General features: G+C 45.1%; 1 protein-coding gene across 4 annotated transcripts in view; it reads right to left on the reverse strand.

The window, feature by feature from the left end:
- STX7 (syntaxin 7) overlaps window positions 1–5726 on the reverse strand; it is a 30832-nt gene extending 25106 nt beyond the window's left edge. Inside the window, exons 1-2 of one of the 4 annotated variants that reach the window (XM_056487696.1) lie at window positions 5638–5678; window positions 2266–2492 (exon numbers count right to left, since the gene is read on the reverse strand). The gene's annotated coding sequence lies outside the window, so the exon portion shown is untranslated. Of the gene's footprint in view, window positions 1–2265; window positions 2493–4572; window positions 4737–5637 lie in introns of those variants that run through there. The other 3 variants (XM_056487697.1, XM_056487698.1, XM_056487699.1) reach the window with 3 other exon arrangements.
- Between the last annotated feature and the right edge of the window lie 274 nt (window positions 5727–6000).

Consider the following 6000-nt stretch of genomic DNA (forward strand, 5'->3'; position numbering starts at 1 on the left):
TAATCAAGTACATACACATCCAACACAATCCCACAGTTTCATGCAGGCTTACTGTCCTGCACATCACCTTCACAGGTTGGACATTTTAACTTCAACACTTCCCCACATTTCCACTGTTCAACCCAAACCCTGTGCCTTTCAAGCAATGTCCTCTTCTCCTGGCCCATCAGCTTCTGGTTAAGGGACACAGCTAAAACTTGGTTTCAGAAAAAGAAAGCACATTTACTGTGTGAAAAGAAGGAAATGAAAAGGCCAACTGATTTGTCAAGTATGACCGCAGCTGTGCTACAATTTGCAAACTCAAGTCCTTACAAACTTTTTTAAATACAAGCAATTGCAAGTCCTTGTTGCCAAATATTTCCTTTCACCTTTGGAAATGACTGTATTAATACAGGCAGCAATACCCTGGCTGTGTTAAAACAGAACTGGTTTCATATCTCTGTAATATGAAATCATCTCTAGTGAAGCCAAGACACTGTGCTGGTCCTGGCATTGTACATCCCCCCAAAACTTCACCAGGGTAGTAGCTACAGACGTACAGAAGTCACCCTGCAGGTGACATCACCTGTGTCCCATGAAAAAGCTGCTGCTACCATGAAGACAAACCCTGCTTGATTTTGAAATGGCTGCTTCACTAAATCACAAACCCTGTTTGGAGTCTCCAGGCCCTGAGGTATCCCCCATTAATGAACAACTTGACTGCAGAGGAGGTGACAGGGAGTATACCTGAACTCTTCTACTTGCTGCATTATTGCCTGAGAGTCATGATAGCTGTCTGCAGTGTAGTTTCCTTTGTCGGTACCACATGGAGATTCAAGTTATTTTGATTTAAGTCTGGAGTCAGCCAGCCAGCCAGCCAAAATCCTACTTATCTGGGCCAAGGCTGGTATTACAACCCTTGATCAGGCAACACTGCACTGAATTAGTACTGTAAGACCAAAACCCACTCAAACTTTACAGCAAATAAATGGCTCTATACCTTGGTGTATTGAATGAGTAAGGAAATCTACTAATTCAGTGAAAAAATACAATCATAGGCATAAAAACCAAAAAAAAAACACCTTAAAACTAAATTTGAAAAAGATTTCTCAGAACTGCAGACTGGTTTTTTTTAAAGTTAGGACTATTTCTAGATACCTTAGTAGAATGCTAACTACAGTGCTACTGACTGAAAAACATTTTAGTTAAATATTACAGTTAATGTTAAAAGTTAATCATATGTTTAATGGTAATGTTAAAATGCCACTGCTAGAAAGAAGAGATGGCAAAAGACCAAGTTACCTTGTGTAGAATTAACTGAAATAGGTTTTCATGATTGGTTTTTCTTCTTTCTTATCTGTTTTCACCACACATTTGCCTATAACACCATTCTCAAGGAATACCTTTACAATCAAGAGAGGTACACTGAATATTTCATCCAAGTCTTGACAAAAGCAGTTACTGCTTTTCTTTGTCTTGCAAATTGCTACAGCTAACTGTATCTTTAAAGAAGTTACATTACACTACACTGACAAATATACAGATTATTCAACACCTAAGGGTTTTTCAACTTTCTACTACAGCCAAAACACAACAGATAGCAAGATGTTCAGATGACAGACTGCAAAGCCCACAGGCTTTACATCAGCTTTTCATCTGCACATGCAGATCTCTCTAATTGATGATCCAATTCTTTTTATCAACTCACACACTTAAGAATTGAGATTTATAGAAAATTTGTAGGATAGCCATGGTTGCAAACCATGTAAACCAGTAAACCACAGCTGGTTTACTCCATGCACACTCTTCTGCTAACAGAGCTATTCCTGTATTATTATTCAATAACACAGGTTGGTGACAGAGTAAGTGACTGGTCTGGGGAACAGACAGAAAGAGAGGTAAGAGGACAGCCATCAGCTGTCATCACCTCCCAATCTTCCTCACACTTTTTCCCTCTAGTTCTCACAGTAACACGGGCATCTGAACCAGATGAACACCCTACTTCCACTCACAACCCCTTCACTTGTTAGTGCTGACGTACTCAAACTCCTCTGAAAACACAGATAAGCTGAGCCTTTGGAAAGTCAACTGCTTATGACCTAGACAAGGTCAAGGTTTCAACCACCAGGAAACAAAACAGGCATGCACCAAACACTTCCTTCCATCCAGGGTGATAGGAGCATACATCAAGACACTGAATTTCCATAGAAATTACCCCTTTTCACTTTCACAGCATTTAACTACTCTGTCATGACACATTTTGGTATGACTGGCTGCACAACTTACAAAACAGGGAAGTTAAAAGTCTGCTGCAGTTTCAGGAAGTACACTTCGCCTTCAAACTGGAACGCAGCTGCACTTGTGGTAGTCTTCAATTCCTCTAAAAGTTTCAGTCAGGTGTGAGTTTCTGATTGTACATTTTATCTTCTGCTCAACAACTCTGCCTCTGAATGGGAGTACACTAGTGCCAATTCAGCTTGTCAATCTACTGTAGAAAGTCCAAGGAACTGAATCTACAGGCACAAATGAAATGAAAAATCAGAAATGTTAAATATTAGTTAACACTAACTGAGGCAGGACCTCACTGTACATTGAGGTTTAAAGACTTCAAAGGGCTGAATATATTTGTCATAATTTCTGCATTAACTAGTTCCTGTATTACATGGTCACTCCGTACCAAAACAAAAAAATTAACCTTAGTATCTACATACTTTCTAGAAAGGTGACTGCCAGGCATAAGAAAAAAAAAATCTACTTTTTCATCAGCTATGAATATAGAGATAAGAAAGTCTGTACATCTAAGCAGCTCCCCAGTGTCATTCCTGACAGCTCTGTCAGGACAAAAGGAAAGCACTACGTGCACGTGACAAGCACTACACGTCAGATTCCACAACAGTCACAGGAGTATTTCAATCATCTACAGCTAATCAGCACCAAATCTATTTCGTATTTTATCATTTAGATATTTGAAGAATCCTCTTTCTCACAGAAATCTAGCCCAGATACATTAGGATAAGAATTCTTAAGCAATAGTTTTACTGTTTGAGCAATATTACAGCATTAGGTCCTAGAAATATTTACGTGGTCCCTTAACTTTCAGAAAGCAAAAAACACATGCTGCATTCCATAGGATACTTGAAAATTTAAATCTGATCTGAATTTAAATCTGATTTTATGCCTTTAAGTATCCAGAAGCAAGTCATGGGGCTTTCCTTACGTGTTTGTTTTTTCCAAAATAAAGGTCACAGTAACAAAGCCTCTCCTAAACAATATGTGGTTTCCTTTATAAACTACCCCTCCCAGGAAAAAGGTGCAAAATTCTTCAAACAGGGTGAAAACACAGTCAAAACTGATGAAGTGCTGAAAAACTTGAGGAAAAATTTCAGTAAGTCACAATGTGAGCTACAGAAAAGATAAGGACCTCCTGCTACAGCACCTGAGGGATTCTCATAACAACTGACTGAGTAAGATACAGGTGAGCATTAAATCTGTCATTATTTTTGCTAGGAGATGAGGGAGGTTTAATTTTTTCCTGGACGTATGTCTTTTTTTCCCCTCATACTCAGCTAAAATATTTAGAGACATTTCCCACTTTCTCCTTTTACAGCCCCTAATGTCCTGAAATCCTGGTCCACAGGCAGCCTGTAGGCCCCCATAACACAACTGTGGAGCATAACAAATATGCAAATAAAGTAGCAGTAAAATTAAATTCTTCTTGCCTTCTTAAAAGAAAAGTTTCTATATATTTATTTTTTTTATCCTCTAGTTCCAGGTAGAAGTTAAACTTAAATCCATATATGGTAGGAAAAAGCAAAGTTTATTTTAAACTGCATCAACACTAACAGAAGAGATGTCAAAAGGTAACTTCCTATCTACTCTGCATAACTCCCTTAGCCTTGCCATGTTACTGATGCTGAAACCTACCAAAATCAAGCTTGCATCATCTAACACCTCTATGTTTGGGGTTTTTTAAAATAATTGTGCCATTGGTCAGTGTTTCAGTCATTTTTCCTAAAATGTATTCTGTTGAATAAAAATGCAATTTAAAGCAGTGGCATTTAAAATGCTCAGCATGAAAAACTAAATTACAGAAGCCTGAAACTCTATTAGGCTTAATGCATCACCAACACTTAGCATATACGGATAAAAATTAACATGCTTACAGTTGTCTGATTCATTCACACTGATATTTATGATGAACTAGGTGAAGGAAGCACACAGCTTTCACAAGCCTGAGAGAACATATTAGTGCTTGGCAAAATGCCTTAAGCAAGAGAATTATGTTTCCTAGGAGTGCACAAGGCATTTAAAGGCTTTTTGATGAAGCAAGGAATAGGAAAATGAACACTGGGGACTGGAACTGTGGGGGAAGAAAGGGAATGGGAACTCTGAAAATGGACCTGAGACAACCATTTAAATGTGCCCAGTTTCTTGTGCAGCTGGTAGGCAAACAACATCTCATGGGAAAAAGAAGATGGATGAGAAGCCTGATGTATCTGATGTGCTGTTTGTTCTCCCCCAATTGTCCCTCATGGTACACCTTGTTCACATTGAACCAAGTGCTCAGACCAAGTGCACCAAAGGAGAAGTTACCTTTGCACTAAATCTGACTGCAAAGCAAGCCGAGTCTCTCTGAGGCCTACCAGAGTGCCAATGACTACATATAGCTCATGGTCTCTCTTCCCTCTCAAGAGTTTCACTTCAGTGGAAGCCACCAAGGAGAGTGCTACCTCATATTCTTCCGAAGACTACAAAAGGCGTCTTCATAAAGCAAACACAGACACTGGTCATAACAATGCCACTATTTAACACCTAATTTTAACATATTTTAACTCTTTTTTTTTGGTCCCCTTCTCCTTCTTTCCCATTAAGAGCAATTGCACAATGCCCAGGCTGCGGGCAGAAGGGCTGCGCTGCCGGCAAAGCACAAGCCGTGTAATGACCCGTCAGGAGCGCTCCGCTGGCCCGGCCGGCACTTGCGGAGGGGATCACAGCACGGGAGCACACTGCTTCCGGACAAGTACACCCAGATTTTATCACTGGGCTGCTTCAACTAAGAAGCGGTGCCCTGCACATCAAGCAAAGCTGAGTGAAACCTCCCGCTGAATCGCTGAGTTTGAAGCGCCCATTCCCGATGCAGCGGCGAGTGATTCACCGGGCAAACGACAGCGATAACGTCGGGCCGGGGGCCGGCGCGCCAGGCCCGAGCTCACTATTTACATCGGCCACTCTTATAATGTCCCCTCCTCCCGCTGACATGCTCGCCCCGGAACCGAGAACAGCAAGGGCAGCATTTCCACAAGCCGGGAGAGCTCGTCCTACCCTACAGCTCCACACCACCTGCCATAAAACACCGGCTGTAGGCCCCGACGCTCCCCCGAGAGCATGGCCGAGCCCACAGCCCGGGTACCGCGGGTGCCACAGGGGAGGGTGGGGGAAAGGAGCTGCTGTGACACCACCGCGCTCCAGCACCGCGCTCCCCTCACGGCTCCGCCACCCCCGCCTCGCCCACAGCCGCCCCGCTCGCTCCACGGCCGGGCACGGGGGCGCGGCCCCGGCCACAGGCAGCCCCTGCCCGGCCGGCCGGACACCGCCCTGTCCCCCCTGCCTGCGGCGGGCGGCACCCCGGCGCCTCAGCCGAGATCCCGCGGCTCTTACCCGGCCCCGGCGAACCCGCTCCCAGGGGTGCGGCGGGGGCGGCGGCGGGGAAGGGCGGGCCGGGCCGGGGCCTGCCCGCCCCGCCGTGACGGGGGAAGGCGGGAGGAGGTGGGAGGAGGCGCGGCCCCGCCCGGGCGGCTGCGGCAGCGGCAGCGGGAGCGGGGCCGGGGCCGGGGCCGGGCGCTCCCTGACGGGCGGCTCCGCCCGGGCCTGCGGCGGGACCCCGCTGCTGACGGGCCCCGGGGCTGCCGAGGGAAACGGGGCAGCCCCGGCAGCTGCAGCCCTGTGCGGATGGAAAAAGCGAGGGTGAGGGGTGGGGAGAGTCATCGAGGGAAAAGGTGCTGCTGCATAGGCAAGGGTACA

Source organism: Oenanthe melanoleuca, chromosome 3, assembly GCF_029582105.1.
Source record: "Oenanthe melanoleuca isolate GR-GAL-2019-014 chromosome 3, OMel1.0, whole genome shotgun sequence".
Classification (NCBI taxonomy): Eukaryota; Metazoa; Chordata; class Aves; order Passeriformes; family Muscicapidae; genus Oenanthe; species Oenanthe melanoleuca.